General features: G+C 42.1%; 1 protein-coding gene across 2 annotated transcripts in view; it reads left to right on the top strand.

Annotated features, from left to right (window-relative positions):
- The window catches only part of cnnm2b (cyclin and CBS domain divalent metal cation transport mediator 2b), a 42,281-nt gene that overhangs the window by 6,485 nt on the left and 23,559 nt on the right, over positions 1–12,237 (top strand). The window lies entirely within an intron of this gene.

Raw genomic sequence — 12,237 nt, 5'->3', positions numbered from 1 at the left:
GCATAAACCGGCGCTTTCAAAATTAATTCTTGGTAGAGGCTAAAACAGCTTCTGCAAAACAGTCATTCCAGTCCGTACCAGTAGACCTAACCTTTCCATGTGCTGCTTTGATATCGTACAGCATGTTGGCTAAATACATAACTATTGCATCTTGCTTTAATGGGAGCAGTGCTCTCCCTGTCTGTGGTAAATACCGTGCTTTTGAAAGCTTTGTGTGAAATCCACATTCAATCAAACCTAATTTGCTTTTTACGTGTACCCATTGTATAGTTCCTGCCGCTTACAAACTTATACACACTCAGAAAAAAAGGGTTCTTTGGCTTGTCTAGGAGAACCCTTTTTAGTTCTTTCTGGAACCCCGTATGGTTGGTGTGAAAAGTGCGTAAGCTTCCAGATTGAGCCATTTTTTCTCACAAAGAACCCGTGACCTGGACAGGGTTCCCCCAGTGGAGACACAGAGGAACCCTTTGGAACCCATTCTTCTGGGAGTGTAAGATTTTAACCTGTGAATGAATGCAGGGGTCCCCCCTGGTATTATTACATCAATGTGAATATAAATCTATGTTCTGTTACCAACTGAATAAATAAATATTTAATAAATATTACCTGGACTAACTAACTATCACCACTCTGCGGATCATTTCTATCACTGTTCCCCTCTTTCGTGCCACACGTACCTGCTGTGCCACTCATGTTACATGGACCACCATCCAGCACTTACTGTGCCTTGTATCATTGTCTTGATGTTGTAGCTTGTAATGCCTCCTAGTTTGACTTAGCATAGGTTAGGTCAGAGTAATGTTCACTGTGTGAACTGGACTTTAATGTGTTCATAGCTATGAATAACTGTACAAAATGAGTACTCTACCTTATCGGGTCTGCTGTGTTTTGCAGTTGTTTCAGTGACCTTTGGCATGCACTTGTTGTACAGTACGTCGCTTTGGATGAAAGCGTCTGCCAAATAAATGTCATGTAATGTCATGTAATGTAAATAAGGATTTATTTTATTAAAATGCAGCGGTTACAGAAATGGAATGAACGCTGCCAGCTCTCTTGCGGGTCTGCTCGTTTTGGCCGTTGCTCGCGGCGATGGCGGATGTGTGCGTGAGCCCGCTGGTTGGCGGCTGTCCAGAGGGGGTGCGCCATCGGTACTGGGACTGTAATGAGTGATTAGGAGGGGGTCAAAGTTTTGAGTCAATCTGGCTCTAGTCATGGCGCATGCTAGGTTCAAAGTGCTTTGTATTGTAAGTCACTGTTAATTAATTTGATGGCTCTTGTGGAGTTCTTGAGCCTTCTGGAAAAAAAAAAGAAAAGAAAAAATCACTGCCTCAAAGCACACCTGGAAAGTGTTATTTGTTCGGCTTTCAGTTTCAATTACGTTTTTTTTATTGCAGTGGAAACTTGAATTTTTTTTCTGTATTTTTAAATTCGTAGAACTACAGGTGCAATGCTGTGGCTTCTGTAGCTTAATAACAGGAAGCTCGACTGTCACAGACTCAAGTAGGCATTTTTAACATGGCACATGTACCATCGCAAGTTCTCTCAAATGGTTAAGCTCTAAAGGTCAGGAGGTTCCCCTGGTCTAGACTGCACAGTCTAACTGCCTAATCGAGGCAGGCACAAAATGGAAATTATGAATTACCCACTAATTGCTTTCTGTCTGCGACTGAAACAATTAGGACTTGTCAGACAGGAAGTGAGCACCAAGCAGCAGAATTTACAATTATAATGAGTGGGTGAAAGTATTAACTTGGTTGCGACCCAAGTCTATCTATGTGAAGCAAATCAGGCATCTAATCATACAACTCTAGCGAACTAAAATACACTAAGGGAAGCATTGTTTTCAGACATCAATTGCCATTTTAAAAGAGATTATTCACACACAAACACACACTTTTCACAAACACAGATCCGCTTGTTATGCACATGTAGCGAATGAGATCGTTTTTTGGCTGAAGGGGACTCTCTGTGAACTGAATCGATTCATCAGAAAGCCTCTGAGCACACAAACGTTTTTGAACGCGTCGGCGGTGCAATGTTGCGATAGCAGGTTCCTTGTTTAACTGCAGAAAACAGGTCACAGCTCGGCCTGTAGCAGGGGTGTCCAGTCTTATCCTTAAAAACCTGGTTGCAGGTTTTTGCTTTAGCCCAGCTCTAAGACGCCTAATTCTACTTATCAAGGTCCTGATTGGAGACCACAATCAGTTAATCAGTTGAACCAGGTGTCTTAGCACTGGGCTAAGGATAGACCAGTAGGAAAATAAGAGAGCTCCAATCTTCTTTTTCCTCTGGGATTGATTCATCATGCCTGAGCCCAAGTGTCCTCAGAACCCTGGCCGGGTCCCAGCATTGTTATCGGTGATTAATGCCGTGTTTGTAACGTGCTCGTATGCCAGGTGTGATGAGGTTCTCGTCGGGTCTGACAGGACAATGGATTGTTTCTCGCAGAGTTTATGCTGCCTGGTCATTTTGCTCATATAATGCATTCATTCAAAAAAAAAAAAAAAAAAAAAAAACTTGAACTCAACACTTTTGCTCAGAAGTGCTGATGCGGGGCGGCGAAGGCTCGAAGAATCAAAAGGTTGACGGTTAGGCTAATACAAAGATTTCCCTCTGCACTCCAAGCACGTCCATTCGGTTCGCATTTCAGTTTGACTGTTGTTCTGCAGTTTTATTTTTTGCAAACAGTTGTGAACTGCTTGCTGGTTTTTGGATGTTCATGCTCAGTCTTTTCTAAATTTTCCTATTTTAGAAATTTTCCTATTTTCTGTGTTCCTGTAAATGGTAAAATGGACTGCATTTATATAGCGCTTTTATCCAAAGCGCTTTACAATTGATGCCTCTCATTCGCCAGAACAGTTTGGGGTTAGGTGTCTTGCTCAAGGAACTCGACACGCCCAGGCGGGGTTGACGGAACCCTCCGACTGAACATCGTCACTCGAGCTATGTCGCCCCACTGTAGAGTGTCTGTGACAGTGTCTCAGTCAAAAGGGCTACACAAATAGAACTGAATTGGACTGAAACAAATGACAGGTACGGATATGATATCGTGCCCAACATAGAGTGTCACAGTAAACTGGGTCCCAGGGAAATCCACTGGTGCAAGTTTTCTGGTTCCATTATTTCGGGTCCAGTTATCGAGTGAGAGGTGCAAGGCCACCATTTGGGATTTCTGAAAATACAGAGTGTAAATCTGGCGTTTCTGAAAAAATGATCTATTCCACCAAGCTGTTTAGCGATTACACCCCCACATTCTCTGCTTGTTTGTCAAAGCAGGGCTCTGGATGGCCTGATCTCCTTACACCTCATGCTGCACTTGTTGTTGTTCTTGTGGCTCGACAGGAAACAGGTGCTCGAGGTGATTGGCTGCTGGCACGCTCTTAAAACTCATTTCTCATTGGCTGTTTGTGGTGCATCTCACAAGTTCACCTCTTAAAACCGGGCATTGGAAAGTCATTCTGATGAAGACATGCTGACCATACAGAAAGCCTGTAATGGCTTGTGGGGGTGGTTACGAGAGGCACTGGCATAGCTTTTAACCCTTCTAAATGTGTGATTAGAATGTTCTTAACTGAACATTCTAATGCTGATGTAACAATCACTGCCGGTGACTGAAAGAAATGGAGTTCTAGAACACTGACTTGGAATTTAGAAAAAAACATTTTTACAAAGCCCACTCTTCAAAGGACAAAGAAACATGTTGTGAGTACCTGCACTTGCTGAACCAAATGTAAGACTTCTGCAGGTGCCACATTTCAGCATAAATTGTAGCTTAAACTATCAGCAGAGCTATAATATTGGCTAAATTATGACAAATGACCTCACTGCCCAAAGCCTTCTGGGCTAAAGATTAAACTCCTAAATGCCTTCTCCTAACGCCACCTCAGATATATATATTTTAAAAACCCTGTGTTTCTCACTGTGAGCGCTGTGAAATGTGAGTTCACTGCCGAAGCAACTGAAGTAGCATCGGGCACACAACAGGATTCCAGGCTACCACGCTTTTATATTTTGTTAATTAGTGTATAATCAGTTTAGACCTTGAGGCACGGTGCAGCAGGGTTTCTTTTTAGCCGTCTCTTTTCACTGAATCTCCTCCTTGAACAAAAAAAAAAAGAAAAAAGAAAGAAAAAAGAGAAAAAAAATTACGTCCAGTCACTATTTGCAGATAGTTAGCTCTGGAAATGGAACAGTCAAGTCAAGTCACTTTTATTTATATAGTACACTTAAAAACAACAGGAGTTGCGCCAACGTGCTTTCCAGTCACTACAGTACAACACAACAAACCACAACACAAATGACATCACAATACAATACATGTATAAACGATACAACACAATAAAATAAATGTGGACGCAGGCGGAACAGTGATCGCCTGCTCCTTTGCATTGCTAATGTCATAGCGGTCTTTTGAGTAACTAAAGCAAAAAAAAAAACTGTTTAGTTAATTTGCCCTCTCGAAGGAAGCAGCTGATTAGAAAATACATTAATCTGCCATATTTTTCCTGACTTAATTTGCCATGGGAAGCGCATGAATCACAAGACTGATAAAAAAATTTTTTTCACTGAGTAGAAATTTGATAAGAAACATATCCGTATGTAATAACATCTGAAAACTAATGTTTTAGGGCCAAAGTGGCACTTGGGCACACACACACACACACACACAGTCTATTATTCATAAATTGAAATACTGTTACTGTACTGGATATATTTGTTAATATCAACCCAAAAGTCAGGATTGAATCATTAATTATGAATTGATATACTATCGATTAAATAAATAAATAAATAAATAAATAAATAAATAAATGCAATTACGTAATGAAATCTTTGTGCGTGCACCAGGCAGAGTATTTGCTAAATTTACTACCTAAATTCAGACTGTTACCGTGCCAACATTCGGTTCACTATGACCCACTTTTTCATCCTGCAGTAATTTCTTGGAACTGTTGCTCAAATTAAAGAGATTTTCTCATTCTGTAATTAAAGGGAATTTTCGTATTTCTTCCAGTACAGTAAGTGAGTGCGAGCTGACATTTATTTCCATGAGGACATTCACACAGTTTTCGGGGGCATTCCTCAACGGGCCACAGCAACACTACAGAACAATTTTCCGTTAACAAATGTAAGAGAGTAATCCATCAGTACCTTCACATTTTGAAATGATGGACATGTTGGTGATGATGTCCACTGAAAAAAAAAATTGCTATGTACTGGCACAGGTATATTTAGGTGGATATTGTATTTGGTTAAACTTGATAGTGATAACGTAAATAAATACAAAGATTATTGCGTGGTACGTATTGTACGATATATTTCAATAATGATTTATGAACAGAAATGGGGGACCTGTGGTGGAATGGAGACTGCAGTACATGATCCCATGCTCGTATTAAACCAGTTCCCTCCTTTACCCGATGTAGGGCAATCTCTGCTTAGTCCATACTCAACACACATACCCGCCTCTTTTTCTGTTTCCTTCTAGACGTATACCACACATACAGTTTCGCCCCAGCTTCATTAAATCGCATTATTTTCCCTTTTTTTAAACGGTATTTCTCCCAGATTGCTTACTTCCCAATGTTAGACCGTTGTAGCTGTGCAGTTGTATCATTTGCCAAAAAAAAAAGGGGGGGAAAAAAAGTTTGTTTGAGCTCTTGCCTGGTAACAGGCCTGCTTATGCAGAAATAAGCAGCGGGATTAAGTGGCGTCATGTTGGCAAGAACCGCGGTGCTGCCTGGGTGTGGGATACCCCTTTGAGCACATTCGGCTTCCTCCGTGACTTTTCTCCGTCCTGCGCGTTCGTGACACGCCTCTCGGGCTTCACACACGGGCCCGTGTTCACGCTGAACGCCGTGTGCTTCTTCTTGAACGTTTGAGCTGTGAATTTAGGGCGGGCGTTAGCCTATTTTTTTTTGTCTGAGCCCAATAGTTTTTTGTTGTTGTAGTTTCGATTGGCCGTCGGTGCTTACATCATCGCGTCGGCTAAGCGTTGACAAAACCAAAACTTATGTGCTAATTCATTGGTCGAACGTTAAGGTCAGAGTTCATAGTGGATAGGTCAGGTCCATGGTTTTCGTTTCTGGTCAAGTCCCCCACTCCTTTAAAGTCTTGACCGGAAACATGGTCCTCTACAGGTTGGGACAGATAAGTTTGATGCACAGTTAAGTGTGATATATTTAAGTATGAAATAAAATAAGATTATGAACACAGTGTATTATGTCAGTCAAGGGGAACATCTGCTGAGGACGTTGTTAATAATTTAATAATGTTAATAATTTAATGCGTAAGTGTATGCTTCAGTTTCCATTTGGCTGCGTTTCTACATAGTATGTCCGTTGATGACCCCCAAGGCAAGCTTTTGCTGCTCGACTGGCCTACATTCCTCAGATTCTGGTGCAACATGAAGTGAGACTTAAAACAGATTAGTGAAACATTCGAGAAGTGTGAATCAAGCCCGAGTGTATTCACAAAGTCTGTCTGCTCTGGCGTTGCAACTCACATAAAATGCTATTTAACTACATCTAATGTTAAAAGACATACGAATGGTCCTTTTTCTACGAGTCCTAGGCCTGTATATTAGGCATAATTAAAAACAAATATATAGCACATCAAATCCACAATGTAGAAATGAAAAAAGTATTAAAAATATTCAACGTAGGCTGAACACTGAAGTGTATATTTTGACTCATGCAGGATGTTACCTTTTTTTTGCATCTCATTGATGATACATTGAAAGTTAAATCAACATGAAAGTATACTGTCTATTTTTTCCCTTAAATCTTCATTCCTTGCAGTTCGATTGAAATGTAATGCCCTGTGGCCTGGAGTGTTTAATATAATAAACACAAAACTGTTGAGTGAAGTCTCGACCCATCCCTTGCATGTGAGTTCCTGAGAAATGCTGAAGTGACCTGTCATGAGGGCATCAATTGAGCCGTTGTTTAAAGCACATCATAAACAGCCATTTAACACTGACAATGATTAGATTAGATTAGATTAGATTGGATTATTAACTGGCAGTCAAGATCTTACTTTTTTTATCAGACGATCAGCTGAGACACACTTCAGGTAAGACTTCAAATGAAAGCCTTTTTTCCGACAGCATGTCATGCGACTGGAATTCCTAATCCCGTAATTAGGAGAAAGGGGTCAAACAGCCGCCCGCAAGGAAAAGTCACATTTTCCGTGTGTGAAGCTCGGCGTGTCGTCTAAACGCTGTGTACCAGTGTGCCCCCATCGCTGTTATCAGTTAACCCAAAGGAGCTGTGTATCAGGGCAATCGACTGTATCAGGTTTTACCTTTAAACGCTGTGTATCAATTTCATCGTGGTATCAGTGATCAAAGTTGTGTATCAGTGTTCCACGCTGGATACATGTGTCAGTGTAGACAGTATAGCAAATCTGATGTAGTCGAGTAATGTCCTCGCTGCTGTACAGTGTTCCCAGTTTGTACTTGTTCCCCAAAGCTGGATCAGGGTTCCCCTTCGGACACAATAAACCAATTTAGAGAGTCTATCTGCATCGCAAAGTCATTGATTACTAAAAATTTTCTCACATTCACATTAATGGTACGGGACAAAAGTCACATCGTTACGTGAACACAAACAGTAATTTAAAACACAGTACCACATTTGAATCAGGACATACTGGCTTTCCCTTTTGCCAGTGACCCGTCAGCGGGCTTGTGCTGATGGAGGAACACGCGTCTAGATCGTAATTCTCTCAATTCTGAGACTAACGCGTCCATTTACACACGAAGTTGAAGAAAGACCACCAGGACACAGCTGTGGTGCTTTAATTGCGTATGAGCACCATGGCAGCTTTGATGATTGGAGTTTACATCAGTCAGACTCCTAGGGTTATTGGTTGGTGCTAGCTCTCCTGTAGCATCAGCTGGCCACAGTGTGGAGGAGGACGGTCACGTCCGAAACGCAGACCCGTGCCCCTTGTGCAGTGTGTGAGCGGGACAGGGCCCACAAAATTTCTAATCCCTCGAATGTGAGTTAGTATACACTGCTATGGCAATAAATGAACCCTTTGAAGAGTAGGTTTTCTTTTTTTCAAAATTCCATGTCAGTGTTTCAGAACTCCGCCGCTTTCAATCACCAGCAGTGACTGTGACATCAGCATTATTAGAATGTTCAGTTCCAAGAACATTCCGATGACGTATTTGTGATCTCACATTTAAGGGTTAAATTAAGTGCTGTGAAGCAGGACTACGGCAATTCAGTTGTGAAGACGTTTCAGGCTTTTAAAGTGTCAGGGTACCTAAAATCAGCCACAAGTTAAGGGACTACAGGGTGTGTCAGTTAAAGTTTAGCTAAATTCTTCCCAGACAGGTTTCTGCCATAGAGTTTGTTTCAGTCTCCTATCAGCTGACACGCTATGTCAATACATATGACATATTAAGGTCTTATAGGCATAGTATCCTGCTGAGGCATTATCTCAGCACCATTCTGTCACTTTATAATACCAGGATGCATACAAAATGTGGATTGGTTATTTATGAGGTGTATATATCTTAAATATGCGATTTATATACATTTCATGCATTCGCTTTTACATGACATGTGATTTTCAATACATTACAATGCCTCAAATTCCAAAATACCTTAAAAACAATGTGAAATTAATGTAGAGAGTAGTCAATGTGTGGAACAGTCTGCCACATCATGTAGTAGAGACAGAAACTCTGGAGATTTTCACGACTAGGCCTGATACAGTGTCAGATACTATCTAATCTATAGGTAATCAGAGCACTAAATTAGTCAGGAAAATGGCGAGCATTGTTGGGCTGAGTGGCCTGTTCTCATCATTATGTTATGTTATGTAATTATATTTAAAACCAGTTGCCCCTCACATGCACATGGAAAGGTGCTCGGTCCTTCACCTTGTTTTTCGCGCAGGACCGAAATCAGCCATCCTAAAAAAAAAAGCGTCACAAAACCCTGCCAGGAAGCAGGCCCGTCCGTGCCTCAGAGTTCGGGCCTGAGCCCTGTTAAATGGTCATTGTTTGGTGGGGGAGGGGAAGGGGGTGGGGGGGGGGGGCTGGGAGGCTTTGTAATCCTGATTGCCGTGGCACGCTTCTGCACTTGGCAGGGCCGTCGCTTTACATCACCGCTGCGGTTTTACATCACTGTGCTGACTGAGGTCATTCCCCGAACCACTTCCAGGTGAGTCTGAATGATGAGGCTGGGGTGCCTTTAATGTGCGGTGAAAACTCGGAGGGAAGCGCTGTGTCGTAATAGTTTTGGATCATTATTATTATTATTATTATTATTTATTAATAAATTGAAAAAGGGACGTGCACTGGGAATTCTTTCATTCATACTGTCTTTTCTTTAATAAAATGCTATTCCACTCATAAAATGGAAATAAAGTGTGCTAACACACTATGGGCAGCTATCAGCTTCTCATTTTTATTCCCGTTTGTATGAACTGCACTAGCCATGCACTGGAACTGTTTGTCTTGTAGATGAGAAAACAAGCAAGATCTCTTGAGAGGGGTGCAGACATAAATAAGTTGTGTGCATTCTTTTTCTTCTGTTTGTGCTTGTGAAGAGGCTTGTATTACTTTGTGAAAACAATGGTGTAGATATAACAAACGTTTTTTTTTTCTATGTCTCTCTGCTCACTCACCCCCCACTTTTAGTTTGAATACAGCGAGTTATCGACAAAAGTTCTTGAAAGTGTTTCTTTTTCTTCTTCTTCTTTTTAATCTGTTCTACCTGTCAGGTTTCCCGTCAGACAGCATTAGGGTCATTATCGGGAATAGCAAAGCTGTTCTGCGCGTAACTAGCTCGCGACTGTTTTCCAGAGTAGCCGCTAAAGCTTTGTTTTGACTGAAAGCCTCAGAATTCCGATAATGTGTCGCGAATTCCAACCGTTGCGTTCCCAGCACTGCTATTCATGCCCATGGTAGGCCTGGGCCCGTAGGACGGCGCCGGGCACCCCTGATCCCCCATAGCCACGTAAGCAGCGTGATTACGAGGGGGGGCTGGATTTAATATGAGCTGTTTTAGAGGAACCGTCACAAAACACCCACTGCGAAATGTTTTGAAACACGGTCGTGCGCACGACTGAGCACTTTTGTTGGATTTGCAAATCTGACAGAACAATACCTCAGGGAGCGTTTCATTTTAACAGAAGTTATCAGTTTCCTCACCAAGCTATGGCAACGGCGAAGATAGGGAAAATATGAACATCAATTGTAAAAATAGTAATATTTTCATACTCAAACTTTATGACCTCAGCCGTTTTTTTCAGCATTCCTGGTCAGGAACTTGCACCTGTCTTATTTTTGACAAGAAAGTGTGATTCTTGGATTTTCACTCAAACAGAAATAAGTATTTAAAGTGAGTTTATTTGGCGCAAAGTTGGTGGTCAAAACCTCAATTGTTGACTGAAAATTATTCACACAAAAACTTTATTTGCAATAACCGAAATATTGTTATGATCAGCGAATTTAAGTTCCTGCTTGGTTTGACTCTGCCTTCGCATAGCATGGCTGAAGCAGAATTTATAATATGCAAGTATTACTATCAAACGTACATCCCTGACGTGAGGAAAATCATTAAATAAAATGAGCCTGTATTTGTAATCTGTCTTGGCCGGATTATTTAAAATATATGCAAATCACAAGCACATCTGATGGGAATAGACTTTGTGTGTTTAATGTGTAATGTGTCTTTCCCTCTTTTAGAAAACACTTAAATGTAATAGACCAAGTTTTTTTTGCCATGATGGATTGCATTTCAGGCAAATGTGTCTATATTTTGTCTGCAGTTGATTTAGCCAGTAAAAACTATTTTCTTTTTTTTTTGTTGTAATCCTTGGCTCTTGCGAGGCTGTTTGGGTAAATCCCAGTGTGTTTAATATGCATGTCTCTGATTCTGGACTCACTTCAGCCAAAGAAAACACTTTTGAGTGTCTATAGATAACTGGAGTGAAATGTAAGTACTCTAAAACATATGGAAAATGGCGGCCATTTTCCCTGCATGAGGGAAGGGGAAAGGTATGCTGTATATTTCTTTATTGCTATAATTGCAATGAGAGCAGTGTAAAAAAAATGCACACGTAGAATGTAAAGAATTTTTTTTTTTTTACAGCAGTTTTTATACCCCATTTCTCTTACCGAATTTGGAGTTTCCACTCGTAACTGTGGCCTTTCCCTTTGCTGTTCAGGATTAGAGGACCACAAGCACTGCTTCCTCTGAGACAATGAGTCAGCCATCACCCCTTTCCAAACTGCAATTCCCCAGCTAAGCTGCGCAGTCACTCTGCAGTCCTCTAGCTGAGCTGTGCAGTCAGTCTGCAGCCCCCCAGCTGAGCTGCGCAGTCACTCTGCAGCCCCCCAGCTGAGCTGCGCAGTCACTCTGCAGCCCCCCAGCTGAGCTGCGCAGTCACTCTGCAGTACCCCAGCTGAGCTGCGCAGTCACTCTGCAGTCCCCCAGCTGAGCTGCGCAGTCAGTCTGCAGTCCCTGTGCAGTGACTGCTGACGCAGCTGCCACAGATGCTCTGTAAACGCCTGATAGGCCAGAGGAGGTGCTGTTGAGGAACCAGGCGGGTTCCCTGTGTTGACCGAATATGTCCGTCCCTGGGAGACACTTCAGGTCTTTGTCTCCACAAAGGACTCTGGGTCTGCAGGGGACACTGGCACGACCTGAGTCCAGTTCAGCCTCGGGGCACAGAACTGCACTGAGCAGTGCTTCAAGTGCATACGCTAACCAGGAATCCATGGTCCATGCATGTCCATTTTCGAATGATTATGAAAGCAAACTTTCCGACTGAAGAGCCGCACAAGCACTTAGCACAGCAACTAAAATGGCTGACGGGCCTTGTGGCACGTGGCGGTCGTTTTCATGGAAACGTTATTTCGACAGCCATAAGGAAAGCATGAATGCTCATGTTCACCGCGTGTCCAGCAGGTCACCCCTTCAGCTTACGAGAGAAGAATATTTTTACATATGGCTGACTTACGGTGGTTTGGGTTTCTTGATTTGTGGCCTGCATCGGAAAACAAAAGATAGGACAGTACAAGGCTAACTGGTATCACCAGATTGCATGAATCAGACCGGCAAACCCACATGGACGTGCTTATCCATTTAACTCACAGGCCAGATGTGATCAGAGCAACCGTGAGATCAAGTCAGATTCATTCCCCTGTTCTCAGAGTGACATGATTTATGACTATTCAGAACTCTGCTGCATGCAGATCCTGGTGTAAAATTA

Source organism: Anguilla rostrata, chromosome 2 (genome assembly GCF_018555375.3).
Source record: "Anguilla rostrata isolate EN2019 chromosome 2, ASM1855537v3, whole genome shotgun sequence".
NCBI classification, from domain to species: domain Eukaryota; kingdom Metazoa; phylum Chordata; class Actinopteri; order Anguilliformes; family Anguillidae; genus Anguilla; species Anguilla rostrata.
This window is presented reverse-complemented; position numbering and strand designations above follow the sequence as displayed.